General features: G+C 45.7%; 1 long non-coding RNA gene across 1 annotated transcript in view; it reads left to right on the top strand.

The window, feature by feature from the left end:
- Window positions 1–19,322, top strand: part of LOC149867960 (uncharacterized) — a 59,731-nt gene extending 40,409 nt beyond the window's left edge. Inside the window, exon 3 of the long non-coding RNA XR_016440938.1 lies at window positions 18,357–19,322. This is a non-coding gene — a long non-coding RNA (uncharacterized LOC149867960). The remainder of the gene's footprint in view (window positions 1–18,356) is intronic.
- Window positions 19,323–20,831: the final 1,509 nt, after the last annotated feature.

Here is a 20,831-nt window from a genome sequence, read left to right on the forward strand (position 1 = left end):
TTCAAGATTTTCTTTTTGTCAATTTTTTGGCTGTCCGGGTATGCAGAGCAAAAAAGCTGGAGGTGTGCAGAAATAACTGAATACTGGGTCTCTATGAGCATGTCTACACGTGAATTTATGCATGCCTAAACTTGATGTACCTCAGGCTAGGGCATATAAGGCGATTTAGGCACACGTCTTCACATGCACTCCTTAAAGTGCCTTAACACAGCTCACTGGGCAAATGCATTTGTCCCCTGCCCCGGGCAGCACTCTGGGCAGCCACCCTGAAGACCATGGCTGCAGAGCCAGGTGGTGCAGCCCAGTGCCGGCTGAGGGGGTGAGAGCCACCAGTGCCCCTGGATGTGATCGTTGTGGCCCTGGCCCCAGCCCTGGCTCTAACCCCATCCCCATGTTCCTGCCTCTCTGGTGTCGGCCAAGAGCGTGCTGAAGCCGAGCCTGCAGGGCCCCACGCTGCTGCTGAGCACCACCAAAGAGAAGACATGGTGAATACTGTTCTCCAAGGCACAGGTGCTGGAGCTGCTCTTAAGGCAGCTTCCTCATCAACTTACTACATCAAGGCATGGCAGGAGAGACTGCAAAGGGGACAGACTGAAATGACAAGGGGCATTAATGGGTAGAGGCCCATTAAGGCAGTTACACCATGCTGGCACCAGTACAGATGCTTTACACCTAGCTCTTGCAGTAACATGGTTTACTTTGTTTAGCGAAAAGATTTTTTTCATACTCCAAAAGTTCAAGAAACAAAAAGCAAAGGAAATGTGCCAGCTGGCTAACAGAGACTGTAAGTAGTATTGGACAAGCTCTAACTTAGCTTCATTGCCTCATTTTCAGGAGCTGGTCCATGTAAAGTGGGAGTGAGTGGATGGGGTGTGCTGCATGGTGGCACTGCTGGGCACAACACAAAGGTGCAGTAGACAGGCTCATTGTGAACAGTGTGTGAGTGGCACCTACTATCATTAGGCTTTGGGACAGAGGAAGAAAGCATTGCAACAGAGCATGGAAGCCTTATTTCATAGGGCCTTACATGGTTGCTATTGTGCACATAGTAAGAGATGCTTTCTATCCCCAGATAGCTGGATACCTAAATAGAAAAGACAGATATAAGTTGCTAGGAGAAAATATGGCATTATTTTCAGTTTTATAGATGGGCAACAGAGGCACACAGCGATTAGATGGTTTGTCTGCAACCAAATAAAGCATCTAGCATGTGATTTGGGCCCAGGAGAATGAGTCTGAGGGTGCTGGGTCACTGTTGTCTCTAGGTCACCAGACTGGCATGGCTTCTGGCCACTCCCAAAAGCCTCAGGCCACCTTCTAAGCTTTGGGGTCACCAGTCATTTAACTATCTCTAGGACATAGATTGTAGGGTCTTCTCCATCTAGGGTATGTGGGGTATGTTGGTTCTGCCATAAGATTAAGGTTAATTGCTATTAGATTGTCCATGGCTAATGTCCAATGTGATGTTAAGTCTGGGGAAATGATAAACATGCCAGTGTGCCGAGCTTCATGAGCTACCCCTCAGTCAGCCCTTTCCACCATTGCTCTGACATGGCTGCATTGCAAATGTCTCTGTTTCTCCATGGTGTGGCTGCAGATCATTCTCCTGGGCTGTTTAGCATTGCCAGGAGATAGTGGATTCGGTGGAAGAACAGGTTATCAAACCTCATCTCAGTTCAGCACGTTACTAAATGATTCCTATTCTTTCATCACACCCTGGAACCTTCATAGAGTCATTCAGCAAATAAAAACTGGAGCTATACAGTATATTTCTTTCTGTTGACTACTCACCATTGCTGTTAGCCACAAGAAAGGGTTTGGGTCAGTTATGCCTATACTAAATGCTGTCAAGCAGAAAGGATTCTCTGCTTAACAACAGTTCTGCCCAAAATGTCAAAAGCCTATTCACTGTCATGTGTCAAACCTTGAAAATAATTGGCATTTATAGGGAGAAGGCCATGCAACAGTGGTTGCCTGGGTGACTCCAGAGTCAAGAATGGCCATTTCAGTGGTGTTTCAATGCCCTTTTTTTCAGACAGACCGTATAATAGCCATGTATGACCACTGCTCTGATAAGCAAAACCATTGTTCTCATGGACTTGTTGCCAAGGCATTCCCAGAGCAAGAAACATTTTGGCTTTGCAGTGCTACATGGCTAGAATTTCAACATGTATCTTCCCCAAGATGTGACACAGATATCATGAAGAAAGAAACACACAATACATCCCAAATCCTAGACACCGGAGATTAGGTCAGTCCTTCCCTCTGCCCATGCAGGTTTGCTTTCTTCAGTATTTTTTGTGGCACCTTCTTCAGTCTAGATATAAAAGGCCTTGGGATTTCCACTTTTTCTCTAGGGAAAATGATCGCACAGTCCAACAGATCTGATTGTTGGGAAGCTTGCTGGATGTATCCTTTTCTCACATGGTTGTTTTAGACAATGAAAGAAAAGGAAGAAAGGAAAGGTTCCTCCTTCACATGTTTTAATTCTACCTCCTCAGCATCCCCAAATAGTCAGACCAGATTCACAGGTGGATTTGATGCACACATGCTTCTACCATGCTCAGGGCATTCATCACACATTTTAGATCCCCGCATCTTCCTCTCAGTCTTCTGTCTCCACCGTTCCCTCCAGCCTCTGATTTTTAATACAATACCTTGTATTTTGGTATGAACTCTTATTTCTACCCAGGAGAACTTTTACAATCTTTTCTCCAATGCGTAACGAAGGGTGTTTGAGCCTGAGAGCTTGCAATTAAAGATTATTTTTTGGGGGGGGGGGAAATCTAGTTGGTTTAATAGACAATATCACCTTTACCATGAGTCCTGATTTCTTTTACCTTTGACTACAGCATTCAGATGCGTAGGTGAAAGTAGGAGACTGTGTCCTGATACCTTCCAGCTCTTCGGCAAATAAGTTCTAAATTAGGTTCCTTTCGATTTTTCCATAAGGACAGAGCCCTTTTTATATATCATATGCTTTTCTGTTTGTGTTTATGGGTGATTCATGTGTGAAAAGATAAGAAAGGGCATGTATTGAGAATAGAAGAGAGGTAAGGACAGACTCCTATGGGAGCATGCAGAAAATGGGAGAAAACAGGAGAGGCTGGAGTACTGGGAAGAGACACTGGATAGAGGCACTACTGTGAACATGCAGGGGGAGGGAAGATATTTCAAAATGGGGTGTATTAAGGGAAGCAACAGCAGTGAAAGGGAATGAAGATGGGGTACTGGTCTCAATATTTTTCCAGGAAGAGATCGTAGAATCATAGACTCAATGAGTGTGAAGGGACCTAGACAGATCATCAAGTCCCACCCCCTGCCATGGGCAGGAAGGAGCACTGGGGGTGGCAGGGGTCATAAGACCCCAGCCAGGTGCCTATCCAGTCTCCTCTTGAAGACTTCCAGGGAAGGTGAGAGCACCACCTCTCTGGGGAGCCTATTTCAGGCTCTGGCCACCCTTTCCAGGAAGTAGTTCTTCCTAATATCCAACCTAAACCTATCCTCCCTCAGCTTGTGGCCATTGTTCCTGGTGACTCCAAGGGGGGCCCTGGTCAACAGACTTTCCCCGAGTCCCTGCTGCTGGCCCCTGATAGGGTTGTAGGCAGCCACAAGATCCCCCCTCAGTCTCCTCTTGTGGAGACTGAAGCGATTCAGGTCCCTCAGCCTCTCCTCATAGGGCTGGTCACAGAGGCCCCCAACCATACGAGTGGCCTCCTCTGGACCCTCTCCAAGTTCTCCACATCCTTCTTGAAGTGCGGTGCCCAGAACTGGACACAGGACTCCAGCTGCGGCCTCACCAGCTCCTCATAGAGGGGGAACAAGACCTCTCTGGGCCTGTTAGTGATGCCCCTGTTGATGCAGGACAGGGTGCGGTTGGCTCTGCCTATTGCTTTGTCGCATTGGCGACTCATATTCATCCTGGAGTCAATCCTGACTCCAAGATCCCTCTCTGCCTCTGTGCTGCTGAGAGGGGCAGCCCCTAACCTATAACCATAATGCTGGTTCCCTCTCCCCAGGTGCAGCACCCTGCACTTGTCCTTGTTGAACTGCATCCTGTTCAGGTCCACCCACGTCTCCAACCTATCCAGGTCTGCCTGGATGTGGTCCCTGCCTGCCGGCGTATTTACTTTCCCCCACAGCTTGGTGTCATCAGCAAACTTGAACAGAGTGCTCTCCACCCCCTCGTCCAGCTCACTAGTGAAGATGTTGAACAGCACCGGCCCAAGGACCGAGCTCTGGAGGACTCCGCTGCCTGCACCCTCCCAGGTCGACATCAACCCGTCCACCACCACCCTCTGCAATTAATTATTTTAACAGAGGTTAGAAACAATAATGAAAGGGAGCTTGAGGCACTACCATAGTTGCAAATGAGAATTCAGTGAGGTGAAAGGGGGTAGAGATAACAAGAATGAGGGAAGTGTATTTTATTAATGTTTTTAGTAAGGTGGTGGATATCAGAATGTCATTTCACTTGATAAGAAGGGAAAGGAATAGAAGTAAGAAACTGAAGAGAAGGTTGTTCCTGTCCATGAATCCAACATGTGGGAGAATTGGGGCTATGGCCAATGAAAGGCAAGACATCTTCGTACTGGTAGTGGAAGAATGGTGGAAAACATTTCTGTATCAAAAACTTATAGACGTGACCTCGGCTAAACCTGGCCTCACCCACTAACATGAAGTGCCTGAAGGTATAGGGAAAAAAATAAATCAGCCTGATTTGCAAAAAAAGGAAGATGCAACTATAAGGAGAGGGAAACACTGGAATGGGATAGCAAATGGATTTGCCTTCCTCATGAGGTTCTTAGAGTGGGCGAAACTTGATCTTGGTTCAGTACAAAAAACTGAACTAGCTAATTTTTTGGTGGCTTTTAAGCTGTACTTATTTGACTCTTTGCAAGCAGCCTTGGCAATATACAGTAAAATCCTTAAGACCTTGCTCAGACCCAACGTTAGCATTGGATCGCAGTGTTATGTCGTGACCCTTTGGCACAATTGAGAAGGAATCAGCATCAAAAGAGCTACTTCATCTCCCATCATTGCCAACATCACTTGGCACAAGTAAATGAGACTGGATCAAGTAATTGGCTGAATTAAACAAAAGCAAACGTGTTGATCCCAACTGCAGTAGCCCTAAATCCAGTAAGGAAACAAGCTTTAAATTTCCCCTGCCCTCATGCTGATGAGCGCATTTTTCACATCTCTTAGCATCCATTTACAAAGTAATTGCTACTGTTGAATTTCCATCCGACTGTGCCAGGTGAGAGAGTTCAATGATTAAATCACACTGCTGCTCTCAATTTGAAAGGCCTGTGCAAGAGCAAATGCACTCTGTTTTTCATTTCTACTGATACTTCACCTACTGGGCCCCTTCCCTATCTGCATGTCTGTGGGCCCATAGGTAGAGAGTATAGTTTGTTCCTACATTTTCCTACCTGAGGTTGACAAGTCTTGCACTGAACAGGTGGCTTAGCATATGGAAACTCAGGCTTATTTTTCTATACATTTCCACAGATGGGGGAAAACAATGTTAAGGAAAATCAAAAGTCTGCTGCCCCTGTAAGTCTGTCTTCCCATTGCTTGATAGTTTGAACTTCTTGTGTTCGGCAGGCACCGGCAGGTATACAACTGGTGATTACTTGTACGCTTGTCCTGCTTTTCCTTCTTCCCTTGACTTTCCACCCTTGGGTTACTAAACTTGTACATTCACTCACAGTTTCATCATTGATGCAGACAGCTCGATTTCTCCAGAGCATTAATCTTTAGTAGACCATGCCGTGTGCCACACTGTCTCCTTACGACTGACTCTCTCGTAACCCCTAAGTAACCTTTGAAGAGATTTTCTCCACAAACTGTGTAGCAAATCCTATTTGAGATTAACTCTTGTGGTCTCCTTCCACTCACTCTTATTTAAAGAAAGCCCAAGGTCCTTATTCCCATTCTTGGTCACAGCACTAATCGTCAGCCTTTAGTTCTTTAGCTACTTCATTTTCTTTCTGCCATCTGTGGCTAGTCCACAGGAGACCTACAAAGGATTATGGGAAATGGATAGATGAGGACTTTCAGAGGGCATTGGATAGCGGCAGTCATGTGCAATTGCAATCACGAAAGCCTCCGTTCTTATTCAGTGTAGATGTGGTTGTTACAGAGACATCTAATTGCTAAACTAGGAATTTAAACCCATGGTGTTAGAATAATGATCTGATTTTAACAAGTGAGCAAAGAATGCTCTGTGTGTGTGTGTGTGTGTGTGCGTGTGTGTGCATGTGTGTGTGTATGTGGTGCGACTGCTTGTTTAGGCTTGAACTAGCTGTATATTCCTCGACTGACAGTTTGGAGAGGAAAAATCCATTGTGTGTTCTGCAGAAAAGTATTTATATAATGCAAGTTGAAAAGACATTTTGAAATAATATTTGCTTAGCCTAGGTATGGTAAGTGGAGACTGCAGCTGTTTGTCCAAGAAAGCAAATTCAATATCTGAACAAAACTGGGACACACAGTGTATATTGGTCTAGAGAAGGGAAGCTACAGTCATCTTATAGCCATTGGGCATACCTCATAGTAAAGGCCTCAGATTTATTAACCCTCTTGGTGAGCTGCAAAACCCATCTGCTTGATTTCTCCCTCCCTCTCCCCCACCCTTTTTTGTTCATATGTCCACACTGAGATTGTTTGAGATAAATCAAGGAAATTTGTCCATCCTCATGTTGCGAGATTTATCATATAAAATGGATGCCCAGAATACTACATGGAGGCCAGGGGTGTATTTTAAAACACTGAATATATAAATAACATGCCAGCATGCCAGAAAACGACAGAGAGAATGCTTCGGGAAGCAGCTCACAAATTTACCTCTCTAATTTACAAATGAGAGAGCGAGCAGAGCAAGGGTGGAAATTCCTTTTGGCCAACTTAAGGGAAACGGCGTGGGAGGCTGCAGGTCTTCTCCACTGAGATGCAGGCGAGGCATTGGCATATTCAGCATCCTACATCTCCTGTGACTGCAAGGGCTTATATAAGCAAAACCAGGGAATCTTCATATTTGTGTGTGTGTGTATTTTAGAGGATTATATATTAGGTTACATTTTATTTATATGTGTGTGTGTGTGTATAATGTAATCTAATATATAATGTAATGTAATCTAATATGTATAATAGAGAGAGATTATATTATATAGAGAGATTATTATATTAGATTATGTATAATAGCTCATATATATTATATTTTGTGTGTGTATATATATTATATTAGGTTATGTATATATACACACACACACACAAATAAAATATAATTATATATTAGCTATATATGCAAAATCTAATATAATAATCTGTAATAAATATATATATTTCACTAAAAACCCATATGCAAATGGTGTGTGGTGTATTTATTTTCCTAGTTCCTGGGAGAAAGTGGGAGAGCTAGAGTGAGAGCTCGTGTGTGTGTGTGTGTGTGTGTGTGTGTGTGTGTGTCTGTGTAATATAAGCATCTCTCTCTCTCTCTCTCTCTTTCTCTCTCAAGATAGCACATGCAAAATGGCAACCTGTGCTGTATGTCTGTGACAAAGTGGGAAACTACACAGCAGTGAGGTACGTGGATGGCAGCATTGTCAAATGCACCCACGGCTTATGACCATTTAGACCAAGTGCATGATCATTATACACAAAATGGTTTCATTCTGAAATTGCCAATAGTTTCCAAAAAACCCTCCTGTGTGCACGCACATGTATTATATATACTTTTTTTTAAAGCTCTGGCTACCTGCAATCTATTTTCCACTTTTCAGTTTTTGAGTAGACTTGGCTTCATTTTAAGGTTGGCTGTCTGTAGACTATGTCTGGGGTGTTTCTTCCTGAGGTAAGCTGTGTTTTATCCTTTCGTATCTGGGCTCCTCTGATGCCAAGACAATAGGTGTGGCAGAAGAATCTGTGGAGAAAAAAGGCTTGGATCATGCTCAGGGTTTCAAAGGGCTCCTGACCTGTGCTCTTGGAGGCCACGGCACTTGTCATCTTTATTAACAGAAGATTAAAGAGCATGGATGAAGCAGCAAGCTAAACACCCATGGTGATATAAGCACTGAACTATAGGAAGAGTCAGGCTGGAAGAGTCATTGGCCTTGATATTACTGGAAAGGAGCTATGGCCAGGCAATGTGAGACAGATCTCCTGGGGACAGAGGTAACTGTTTAAAATGTATGCCAGATTAGCTACTGCATGCTAACACAGGTGTAGGTGGCTTACTGTGGAGTAACGCTGTGTGTGTGGACTGACTTTAGTCCCAAGTCAGTCCACACACAGCGTAAATGCACTTCAATGCCTGCATGTGTAGACACTGGCCTATTCCTGCTTACTGCGCAGTAATTTAGCACTCAGTAAATTTAAGCCGGCATAAATGCATGTGTAGACATGCCCAGTGACTGGGAGACAGGACAGCAAGAGAGAATGAGAATGGAGGAGCTGGAAGGTAGCAGAGAGAACCGAGAGACGGGGACGTGGGGAAGATGAAGGATGATTGTGCAGGAGGATAGAAGTGATGGAAGGAGAAAAGAAAAGCTGAACTGGGAGAGGAGGAAAGGGGATGAGGGCAGGGACGGTTGGTTGCATGTGGAATGGTAATTGCTGGAGTGGCAGCTCACACGGTGACCATTGGGGACTTTGCATTTACACAAAATGGATACATGTAAATGTTAAGGAAATGCTGCCAGGGCTTTTGTTGACCTTTTTGGAAACAAGGGGCTGGGGGTGGCATGAGCCTTACTGCACAGTTAGAGGAATGGGGAAGAGGGTGTTATCATAGTGGACTGCCGTTTTAATCGGACATCTCCTTGCCTTAGCCAAGCGCAAAGGATGATCTGATGCTAGAGAGTTAACTCAAGGAATAGAGCTGGTTTAGACAGAGGCGTCAGACATATTACCCATTGTGCCTGGTACAAAAGCACAAAATATCACAGATGTGACCTTATCTCTGCAAAGGTAAGCCTGCTTAGCTTTTCTTTGGGGAAGTGAAGTATTTGTCATTTGGTTTGACTGGCAGGTATATTGCATATTTATTTATGTCTTTCTGTGCCATATCTGTCACTGGCTCAATATTTTACCACTGTGGCTTTTTAAAAATGGCAAAAGCTGAGGAATAAAACTGCACCGTGATGTATCGAGCACCTCTTCCAATGCTTTTTTGCATTCTAATGGAACAGAGGGCACGATGCTTTCGAATCCTGAAGGGTGGTATGGTAAAAAAAAAGGGTGTGGGGGGGAAAACACAGGTAATATCAATTAGGAAACAATCAAAATGAAATGGGAATTTTTGAGCATTACAAGCAACATGGAAAAGAGGTGAGAGGGTTCATTGACCATCGTAAAGTGGGCTGGCGTCCACCCATCCAAGGACAGTGCGTCTCAGAACCGACTGAATTGGATGAAAAGACCTACATTTTTTTTCATGTTTAGATTTTTAAATTCAATCAAGTAGTTTCCTTTCAGTGCACATATCTATCAAACGTCCTTGCATCTGAATCGGAAACTATGCAAGGATACATGTGCTTTCCCCTTCCTTCAGAGCAGACTGGAATCTCTCGCACAATGTCTCTGAACTGAAATGTACCCCCCAAGTACATCTCTACTATGAGCCCTGTTCACCTTGTCCTGAATTAAAGCCATGAATGAGCAGCTACGTTCCCCCCACACTAGAGCTGTTATGACAAAGTGCTGGGCAGCATTTCTCTCTTCCTAGCACCCTGGCTACTGTCAGAGTCTGAACCTGGTAAAACAAGGGTGTTAAACTGATCTGGCCTTACAGGCCAGGGGAGTGGCTCAGGACCAATTTGCAGGCTTGATTGGGCCCATGGACCGCCCCCCCCCCCCGCCTTCCCCCAGCCCCGTTTCCACATGCCGGGTCCACTGGACGCAGTGCCCATTCTGGCTGCTCCCGCCAGTCCGGGACCCACACCGCATGTGCGGGAACCATGTGTATGGGCACAACTCCTGGAGCGGGTGCCGTGTGCAGGGTGGATCCCAGAGTGCCTGGATCGGATGGCATGTGCGATGCGGCGTGGCTGGGGTGGGCACTGAGTGTAGCATGGGTCCTGGAGCAGCCAGAGCAACACACAGTGCCTGCCTGGCCAGATGCTGATGCACCTGCTCCTGGAGCCACACCGCGCAGGGCGTCTGGTGAAGTATGCCTGACTGGGCCTAGCACTGGAGCCATCGCACCTGCCCCTGACTCCTGGCTAATGAGAGTGTCCTAGTTTTCAGTGGAGGCGAGCAATCATGCCACTCCCCCTTTTTAAGCACACCTCGGCTTTGGCTGTTCCTGACTCTGGCCTTAGATCTCCCCTAGACCTAGGCACGAGCTCTCTGACCCCTGGTTTCTGATCTCAGCTCGCTTCTCAGATGAAAACTCTTGGATTTTGACCCTCAGTCCTCGTGGAAGTTGGTCCTCATGTTCTCCGCACTCCTGCCATGCTAGACCCTGATAGTTTGGTAACCTGTGCTCCCGCCTTGCTGACCCCCTAGCTGCTCCTAGAGGCCTACCCACTGGATCAGCTGCTTATGTCCTGCCCTAGCCCTTACAACACCACACACAGTGCCTCCCTGCTGATCTGAGACCGTGCCACATACGGGCCCCACTCCAGCCAGTCCAAGAGCCATGCTGCATGTGGTGCCTGTGGTTGGTGCGTGCAGCATGGGTCCTGGACCAACTGCAGTAGGCACCATGTGCAACGTGTCTTGGACCAGGCAGGGCAGGGATACCCGAGTGGCTGGAACAGGTGCTGTGTGTGGTGCATGTCCTAAACCTTGCCCATGGGACCTGGTTGGCATGCACTGTGAGTGGGTCAGCTCAGACCCAGGGCCAGCACCAGGGGCCAAACAACAAGGCCCTGTGGGCTGGGTCTACCCCATGGGCCATATCTTTGACATCCCTGAGCCATTGCTGCAGACCCAGTCTGGTGTGTCAGGGCTGTAACAGATTCACATTCTCTGTAAATCAGGCAACAGGTTCAGGCATGTAAGACATGCTGACCAGTGTGAAATACTGCCCACCAGTCACAGGTACAGCACTGATGCACTCAGAGTAAAGACAGTGAAAGATCGGCACTGGTTTTACCAACCTGCGTCTGATCCCATGAAGTTTCTCACCCTGGTTGATAGTCCAGAAATACAGAAACAAAATCTTCTTAAATCAACACTTAATATCTTGCACTATGGGTAATTCAAGCTCAGTACTAGAACTTGGCAAAACACTGGAGCACTACTATTTGTTTCTTAAACGAGCATTCATCTTCCTAGCACATCTTTAGGTTCGATTATAGCATAAATTGAGATGGTCAAAGCAGTTTTATTATAAGATACTGAGCAGGAGAAAAGTCTCTTCCTATACAGCTGAAATGCAAAATATTTGCCCCTTGAGTAGCACCTTAGTGGTGTGTTGTTGCAGGGAGCAAATCTCTGCAGTGGAGCAATGCTTTTGAACTGCAGCACATTACTGGTAGCTTCTCTAGGGTAGCCTGTAATCTTCAACCTGACCCAATAGATCAAATAGGTGAACACTGCAGGATCCCTGCTGGGGAAGAGTCCTTGGTGGGATTTTCAAATGAAGTATTCCCCTGGAAATCTTCCCTCACCCAGTAGGTAAAAAAGAGATTCTGCTTTAAACTGGGGAGGAAAAATGTGAAGTATGTCTCATGCGACCAGTAGCCCAGTGCCACAGGGAATTCCTGTTAGACATGGGACGTCTTTTAAAATCCTCACTATGCTTAATCAGAAGCAAGGATTTGAAAACAATTGTCCTACAACCCAGGAGAGTGTCCTAATCACCAGGCTATTGGTTATCATGGGAAATCACTGATACAGGATCCATGTCTAACTCCAGAGAGAGTCCACCACTGAGAATCCTTAGGGGAAATATATCCTTAATTATGTGGTGGGGGGGAAGACCTGCTCTTCATCCCCCTTTTCATGTGGTGGTGGGGGGGAACCCCCTAATATCAGTACAGCGTAGGTGGCTACTGGTCAGGCATGCTAGCTTATGCCAACATTTCTCTTGCTCGTGCACTGTAAAGGGAAGGTTGGTCCTTGATCCACCAAGGTACTGTGGACCCCATTAGGCAGCAGCGTGCCAGAAAGCTAAGTAGCATCTCTGTGAATCTCTCTGCCTGCGTTCCCCATCTTTGAATGTCATTCCCTTCCTGCAATGATAAAAATATTTCCAGTAATGTTTGTGTGTGTCTGGATACCATAATGAGTGGAGCTGTAAGTACCTAGCTGGCTTACAGATATATCTATTTAGCTGTTTTCCATCGTGCTCGTTCCAGTCGCCTCTGAGTGCCTAAAACATCTGGGGAATACAGCTGATTTCCAAATGTAAATCTCAGCACTAAGTCCCAGAAGGAAACCAAATGTATAACTTAATGTAATGCCTCACTCTGGTCTGAGCCTTCCAGTGCCGATGTGCTAACCAACATCTAGCCACTGCATACTAATGAGATCTGCAGTGATGACATTTGAGAGTCAACTTTCAATAAGCAGTTTTCCTTTCTCTGATGTATCCCCCCTCCTAAAATGGGTCCATTTGTGCAAATTGCAAGCAGCCCATTTGGAGTCCAACAATTTTGATACAGTCAAGGGAGAGCAAGGTAGTGCTTTTATGGAGTGAGCTATCAGGTAGATACACATTTGACACAAAGTGCGCTGAGTTATCAAGTTTCTCCAAGGGCAATCATATATCTTGTGTATCCAGAGCCAAATTATATTTGACATTTCATTTAAAGCCCAAGACATCTTGATGCTAACACGGGGTATGAGTGCTAAGGCAGGAGGGCAGGCAGCTTGACAGAATGGATGTTTCTCTTCCTATCTTACTTGTCCAAGCCACAGACACGGTCTAATCCCCCCCTACCACCATTACCCTATATCCCAGCCACATGAAAATCCTTGATTAATCTCTCTATTAAAATGATGCTCCCTCCCAGTTATATTCTGTCTGGCAATGCTAACGGGGCTGCAGCTGGGCTATTTGGGAGGCTGTGCTGAAATCTGCATTATTTATGCTGTTAGTAGCACAGAAACATTTCTTTTTATCCAGAGGTTCCATTTAAAATGTGGACATTTGCACACAGTGCAGCTATGAGAGCAGTCCCTGACTCTGTCGCTTTGAAAAAGGAGCTATTTTGTCAAGGGGTTATTTCTGCCGGCTTCTACTCCTGCCCTCTTACTTTAGTTACACTTGGCCTTATTATAGACAGGTGGAGGGGGTGGTGGCAGAGTGGTCACAGGGTGCATCTACATGTGCATTATTGTGCTGTCCTAATATGCAGTAGCGAAAGTGCATGCTTTTTAAGTGATGCTCAATGTGCGGTAGCCTATTTTACTGCTCAGGATTGTATTTGCATTTTTTTTACGTGATGCTTTAATGCACAGTAAAATAGGCTACTGTGCATTAAAGCACATGTGTAGATGCACCTACTTTGGACCCTGACATGTAAGTGTGAACCTGGCTATCAAAAAGCTATCCCTGATCACCCCTGTTATGGATGGGAATCTGCTTATCAGGCTGAGAACCAAAGACTGGTCACATAACTCCCTTGTCTGTCGCTGGCTATAGTACTTTCGAGTGGCCTAGGCTCGAAATGGGCCTCAGATTATGAGTGTTTAGCTCGCTGATATTGTTTTAAAGACAAGGGTAAGCTTCCAGGCTGAGGAGTACCTGTGTATCACAACAGGTGTGCAAAGGTCAGTCAAATGTATGCCCCCATCTTTCCCATAGTTTTAGACCTGTCCAATTGCTGAGCTGCTCACTGGCATCAACTCTAATGGATTCATGGCTCCCCTGTTTTACTCAGCTGCCAACAGGCCATTCGAGAGGTGGGGTATCACTAGGTTGGAAGAGTGAACCAGCCACGTCTTAGCACCCAGGTGCAATAATCATTTTGAAATCTGTAGCAACATAACTGGATTTGCTGAAAGTGGAAATAAGACAGGAATGCCCTAGTGTCATATTAATCTCTGCAGACAACGCAGCAAAATAAGGCCCTCCGTTATCTTTGTTTTCTCCATTTGTTCTAGGCATTTTGTAACACAATTATTTTTGGTCTGTTCCACCATGCCTTGTTGGTACTGGGGTGGATATCATTTTATGCCGCCTGGTTATTATAAAGGTCTATTTTTTATGATTAGATATGATTAGATATATTGTTCATGGCAGCAAATGCTATTGCTTAGGTTGAGAAGGTCCTTTATACATGCTTGTGTTGTTTCTTTCATTATATTTTTATTTCACGTGTCACGGGCAGGCACATCTCATACATCTTAATTACATGATTATCTCCCAACAAGTAGCTATCCTTCCTGTCTCTGTGGCAGGGAAAAAGATGGGGCAGCGGGGAGTTGGAATATGAGTATATATGGAAATAGAGGAAGTCACACCTCATATCAAATTGTTTTCACATTTCCTTCTGTATTGATTTTTCAAAAGATGATTATTGTGGCTGTACTGCAAGCTGCTCTCATTAGGAACCCATTGATTGTTAAACCTCATTATTGTTCCAAATGTTGAAATTGGAAGGGAATAGATAAGGAAAAAATTTAAGGCCAATATTTGATTAGTTTAATGTTTGTTAATTGTGCTCTTTGGGCACTTCTCCGGTGATTATTTTTTAAAGCTCCAAAATTAATTATCCTCTTTACACAATAACCTCCTTGCCTTTAATAAGGTCAAAGAAGGCATGGATGTCCTTTTCCATCATAAAAAGCATCCTGGGATTGATTGAAATGATGAAAGCCCATTCGACTCTTTTACTGCAAAACGGATGTGCTTCTAACAGCAGCCCCCACTGATCTCTGCTGCAAACTGAAGAAGCACCATCATTAATTTAGCAATGGTACTAAACATCACACAGTCTATTGGACTGTATCCTTCTGTTCAAAAGCTCCTTCTTCACCTGGCTACTTGAGCAGACAGGGGGAGAAGTGTGAAAGTACAGCTAATACTACTGTGAGTTCAGTTTTCACGGGCAGATGAAGTTTGTCTGCCCATCTTCCACCCAGTGGGCATGTCTACATGCTCATTAATTCACCGTAGATGCTGTGCATTTAGTTTAGCACTTCCTTAATAAAAGACTAACTAAATGTGCAGTACCTAAAGTTACTGTGCATTAGTGCCGGTGCAGTTATTTCGTGATGCTTACTGCGCATTAGCCTAATAACACGGTGCAGTAGGCTATTAGCAGGGTTTTTGCCGTGACACACTACTGCACCGTGTTATTAGGCCTCATGTAGACGCACCCTCTGGTGGAAAATATGGGTTTTACCTTAGTCCTTTATTCAGCACAGCAGGTAGCATGAGATGACATTCTTCAGGGTAAGTTTTTATTTTGTTCCTGGCACAGTGGGGTTGTTTGGTCCCAAGCCTGCCTCGCAGTCTGTTACTGCCCACGTGTGCCAGCTCTGGAAATGTGGCCCGGAAGGTGTGCCCTGTGGTGACACTCAAGCATGCCAAGGAGAGAGATCTTCAGAGCAGGTCTGGCAGGCTCTGCACAACATTTCCAGAATTGGTGGGTGGCAGCAAAAGTGAGCAGGCAGGGTGTGCTCAGCAGGGGTGTAACTAGCAATATGGGTGCCCTGGGCAGAGATGCTATTGAGTGCCCTCCCCTTCCATCTGTAAAAAAAAAAAAAATCACTCCTGCCTCAACATGTATGGCTGACCATATGAGCAGTGAGATTGCAGCACACTAAAACAGAGTAAATATTTTCAAAACCTTGAGAGCTAAAGGAGAGGGAGGCTGAGAACTCGCTGCAAACTGTGCAGCAGCTGCATATCATGAAAGAATGGAGCTGGCAAGGACTAGGACAGTCAGGGCCAACCTTTGTGGCAGGCAAAGCAGCCCCACACCCTTACCACGTGCTTTTCCAGTCCCCTTCCTCTGCCTAATCTGTGGCTCTGCTTTCTGCCCCCCTGCTCTCTGCTTCCTATCTGATCTCCCGCTCTGCCTTCTGCCCTACCTGCGGCTGTGCTGCCTGCCGCCTCCCCCATCTACTGTGTGCCACGCACAGAGGCTGCTCTCTGACACAGGTCAGCCGGTCCCGGGACTAGGAGACTTGTGAGCCTTTGATGGGAAAACAACTAGTCTCTTCCAGGAGCTGTCGCTGGTGCTCTCTGCCTGGAGCAGACGCCTCAGGGCTGGCTCTTCATGCAGGGGATGCTAATGCAGTGGGGCTGGCTCATGCTATGCAACTGGTGGAAGGCAGGGTTGGGGCATTTCCCAGCTCCCTTTGTGTCAGGGCAAGGAAGGGGGCCGCCCCAGGCAAGCTGCCTGCCTTACAGAAGGCCCCTGGCTCTCCACAGGCAATCTCCTGCTGCTGCATTAGCCCGGGGTGAGAGGCAGCTCTCTGCATGCCGGGGACTTCCGGCTCTGCACATGCTGCTGCAATGGCCAGGAGTAGAGGGCAGTTTCCAGCAAGCTGCCAGTTGCACCGATGCACCCTGGTTTTCCCCACAGCCTGCCTGTCCCCAGGGGTGGGTCCCATAGCCAGGGGATGGTGCAGCCAGGGGATGGTGCAGTGATAGAGGGAATGAAGAACAGATATTACTAAAAAAGGAACCTATTTAGATCTTCCCATGGCTCCCATGACTGCAGTATCCAAGTGTTTCACAATATTTAACATATTTCTATCCACCACGGATTTGAGACTTAGGTTAAAGTGGTTATTTTCAGTGCATGGGGGTAGGTACATATAACCTTAAAAAGGATAGGCTTAATTCTTTGCTGTCTTACACCGACCTTAATCTGGTATAACTCGGATCAAGAGCAATGCTCTCAATCTGGTTTCAGTGCCATAAGATTGTAGTGTTGGGATAGTGAGTCAAGTCCCCGGAGCTAGCCTGTGTCTGGAAGACTTGTCCATCTGGGCAGAGTTTGGGCTATATCAGAACACCAAGAGAGATTCTCTTTTTTGGGGTGTTTTTCTACAAAATAAATCTTCCAGCTTTAATTGGATTCTTCCTCAACCTTGGCTGGTTGGGGCACAGGGTGCTTCAGTGCAGGGCTAGCCAGCAAGTAGCCCCTGTGTTGAAGCACCCTGTGCCCCAGCCAGCCACTCCACAGCACGTGGAGTCTAGCTGGAGCAGTCTTGGGCTGGCAGGCTGACCCCCACCTCCACATCCCCTGCCTGCCTGGGCTGCTCTGACCGAGTACCACGTGTTGCATACAAATTAAACTCAGGAGCAATATACTCAAGAGTTGTTTTGCTTCCGGGCATACATTCAAAGAGTGCAACCAAGAGGAAAAAAACTCCAGAGCAATAAGCTCCAGGGTTTATTCATGTACATTAATCTGATGTATAGATGCACCCAGTGTCTCTCAGTTTTGTTCTCGCAGACTGACTTGCCCACTTCCATGTTCCTAATGGAGCATGGGTCAGGGCCATTAAGGACACTTAGTCTGGCCTGCCTCTTAATGATTTTTAAGTGTGAACTCACACATGACTAATGGAAAGGGCCTCGGCTCTTTCCTGAAGTGCACAGACAGCTCCCCAGGGTGAAGTATCCACTTCCATTTGTGGGACAGATGCAAAACCCTAGTGAAAGATCCAGATGTAAGAGTAACAGTTACCAAAGATGACTCCTGCATTTGTCACGCTTGCATATTGACATACATTCGAGTGTCACTGCAGAATTAGGACGCTAATAATAAAATGCTGGCCTGGTTGAATGCGTATGTCCCCTATTACCACACTTAGGCTTCTAAGGGCTAACAGATGTCACTACCTATTCACTTATACACTTTTCCCTGATGTCCCTTCCTGAGTGGCATATGTCAGATGGTACACAAAGCAGAGCTGGGTTTCGTTTAGTCTGGAGAACTCGGCACCCGTTCTCCCATCTGCGCTCTTGCTTAGCAAATCTGTTCCGTAAATGCCACATCATATTCCTCTGCAGCGTTGACCTGAGCTTCAGTAATAGTCCCCCAAAATGGTATTATGCTCTATCAGTTCTTCAGTATTCCAGGCCCGTTTCACCCTAACCTAATATTATGATTTATCTCTGCTTGGATTTTCTTTATTGACTGCCATTCCTTAGAGCTCATCAGGTTACTGTGGAAACAGAAGACTGACCAGGGATGGCATTTTGTCTGTAGCACCTGTGCGTATCCATACGTAGCATCTGTATGGCGTATAGGTGTATTAGAGCTATTGGTGTATAGGTGCGACTGCCACAGTAAGGAGGATGCACATGCTAGAAAGCAGGAGAAAGCATTGCTCCTGTTACACGGCTGCATTCCCAATCAGAAGTTGTATGGGTGCCTTGGGTTCTGTCTTAAATGTCACTTTTCCTGAAGGATTTCCCCTGTTCTCTATTTTAGATTCGCCCAGGACTTATGCTGACATTGCAGCCCATTACTAACAGCGAAGCAATGCTGTTGGGCAATGCCATTTTTTACCCAAGATGTTGAGATTGCCTGGAAAGGAAGAAAAAAAAAATCCCCACAGTGCAGTAAAGTGAAACGAACGGAGGACAAAGCAAGGGCTTGACTCTCTTCTTAATCGGAAGTTGATTAGAAGTAACTTCACTGCAGTCCGTACAGCTACACGGGGTCAAATGAAGAAAATCTGGTCCCCACTCTCCCATCTGGATTTACAAATGCAAGGGGACCATTAAGTTCAATTAATGGCGGTGAATTCTGAACATGTGGAAATGCTCACATGCTATGCAACGGCATGTGGAATTTGCTACAGCAGGAGGTAAGAGATTCAGATATAGTATCTGCATTTTTTAAGCAGATGGTTGGTTTTAATAGCCAGCGGTAATCAACAGATAATTTGAGGACAAATAACAATATGCATGAGAAGAACACTATAAATCAGACTTCAGGCTTCAGGGCACAGAAGAGCTGAACTGTCTCCCACTGCAATTGGTGAGAGTCTTTCCATGGATAGACCTGATAGGAAGTCCTGGTAGGAGCCAAGGAAGAGTATTTCACTCTGGACAGCACTGCACAATACCAAGGACTGATTTCTTTGGTTTCCTCTGTTTTTGATGATATTTTGCCCCTTGGGTAGGGCTTTTCATTTATAGATTGTAAACCTAAGGATCATTATCCCTATTTTAGAGATGAGGTAAGAGAGGCTTAGAAAGCTGAAATGACTTCTCAAGGTCACACAGCTGTGTAGAGGAAGAGCCCAGAGTAGGTTCAGGTCTCCTACTCTTTGCCTTGTGTATTGGGCAGTTCTGCCTCCGTATCACCCTTACGGAGAAGTATATGGAATGTATTAGAAAACGGTAACCTCTCCGTAAGACTGTGAGGATTTTGTCCGCATTTTTTTGGGTAACCAAGTCAGCAATTGCATGGAATTGTATAGGACACAGAATAAGAATAAAATTAAATTGACATAACAGAAATTGTTCTTTATTGCACCCTACAGTATTTTTGAGCAACTTAGGTGGAACTTTATTTCTTTTTTTCTCTTTAGGGACTTGTGGTTATGGCTCAGACCAGGTACCCAGTAGGCCTGGTTCAAATTCTGGCTTTGGCACAGATGCTTGTACGGCCTTGGACAAGTCATTTAGGGCCAGATTATTTTCTACCAATTAGGCATCAAAATAGATTTGATGTGCTTAAGTGCAATTTTAGTTCACCCTGTTCAAGTCCTGAAAATCCATTAATCCATTTCCCTTTGTAATCCATACACACCGAGGCACAAAAAGGCAGTAAGGAGAAGAAGGATCCACCTGCCTTTTTGCATTAACTGTTTGTCAGGGAGTTCAGCAGGATGGAATAGGCACCTACATCCATTTGTGCACCTGACAGGTGAACTAAAACCTGGATGCTGGTTTTTTCTGCCTCAGTTCCTTATCCATGAAATGGATGCAATGGCATTTCCTTTATTTCACTTCTTGTCTGTGTTATCTATTAATATTGCTTTTTTTTTTGAAGCAAGGATTACCCTTTATTGTCTGCTTCGTGCAGTGCTTGATGCAATTGGTCCTTTCCTTGCAACTGTAATAAATACTAATGCATACCAGGGCACTTTCCTAGGAGAACAGGTAACCCCAGCTCCTGAAAGGAACATCTACAACTTGATGGACCAGTGATCTGAGCCGTTACGGTAAATCCTGTATTCCTAAAGCACGGCTGCTGCCTGTTGAGATGGTAAAATGCAAGGAATTTAACTTACGTTATGACAAGGATAATGCGAAGAGGCAGAACAAACACTTGCACTGGTGAAGAGTGTCAGAGACCTTAAACCCTGTGCTGAGAGCGGATACTAGGGCTCCCTTGACATCAGCTCCCGGTGACTCATGCCTCGCCTGGCTGTTTTTCCAGGAGCAGGATTAGGAGCCCCCTGTGAAGCAGAGGTTTTTATCGCGTAGTTCTTTCTCTCTTCTGACTCACTGTCTCGCCTGCCCTGCAGACAAGTCCAGAGCCTGATGCCACACAGAGGACCGCTGGGGACTGGCTTTAAGGCATTAGCACAGTTGGAAAATGAACCATGCGCCTTTGCCTCCATGTTCTCCCAGGGTTTCTTGCAGTCTTGGCCATGCTTTCAGTGAGCTAGTCTGAGTTTCACATAATAATGGATTCATCACTGATGAATCAGGCTGCCTAGAGCTGCTTCTTTCTATAGTTACAGAAGAGCTACAGCACAGGCAGGTGTTTTTCAGATGGCGGTAGCCGTAAATGTGTCGAGCAGAGAGGTCTCTGTGCTCGACACTGCAGTAAGAGGCCAAACGGATGTGCACAACTGCATAGGGGGAGTTATCATATAAAGGGGTAGCTATCGTATAAAGATGATGAGGCGAACAAATGGGTAGAGAATGCCAGTGTCACTGTCTCTCT

This window comes from Crocodylus siamensis, chromosome 3 (assembly GCF_052110815.1).
Source record: "Crocodylus siamensis isolate JL-2025a chromosome 3, ASM5211081v1, whole genome shotgun sequence".
NCBI classification, from domain to species: domain Eukaryota; kingdom Metazoa; phylum Chordata; order Crocodylia; family Crocodylidae; genus Crocodylus; species Crocodylus siamensis.